General features: G+C 37.0%; 1 protein-coding gene across 1 annotated transcript in view; it reads right to left on the reverse strand.

Annotated features, from left to right (window-relative positions):
• LOC119591177 (cartilage oligomeric matrix protein-like) overlaps positions 1–533 on the reverse strand; it is a 14,802-nt gene that overhangs the window by 3,987 nt on the left and 10,282 nt on the right. The window lies entirely within an intron of this gene.

Consider the following 533-nt stretch of genomic DNA (forward strand, 5'->3'; position numbering starts at 1 on the left):
GGTAAGTTTAAATAAAATGTAACGTAGGTATTTATGTGTTAATACAGTGATTCCCAACGTTTACACTTTGGGGGAACTCCTGTAATAATTTTCCATATTCCAAGGAACCCCTATATTCAGAATATAGAGTGCAATGTATATTATACATTGTACTGACACGGACGAGTTTGCTGGTGTCTGATAAGTTTTTGTGACGTGTTGCTGAATAAGAATTGTGAATTATGAAGTAAGATCACTGTTATTTCCTCATAACACATAATCATTTTGCTGCTTCTCGCAAAAGCCTTGGTGATGGTCGTTGGAACTCCGGTTGGGAATCAGTGTGAAATAATTGGAATAAACAAAAGTCCTTTAGCGAATCGCAGTATTCCAGAGTCCGGGGTGAGTTGCCAATTTTTCATTTTCTGAGGTTGGTCGCACTACAACATTACAGAAAAAAGTGAATCGGGTTTTTCCCCTTATTGATTAAGATGGGAAAGCGCCTCATTCCTTATTTTTGCCTTGAAGTTGAATGATCTATTGTCCTTTAATTT

This window comes from Penaeus monodon, chromosome 28 (assembly GCF_015228065.2).
Source record: "Penaeus monodon isolate SGIC_2016 chromosome 28, NSTDA_Pmon_1, whole genome shotgun sequence".
Taxonomy (NCBI): Eukaryota; Metazoa; Arthropoda; class Malacostraca; order Decapoda; family Penaeidae; genus Penaeus; species Penaeus monodon.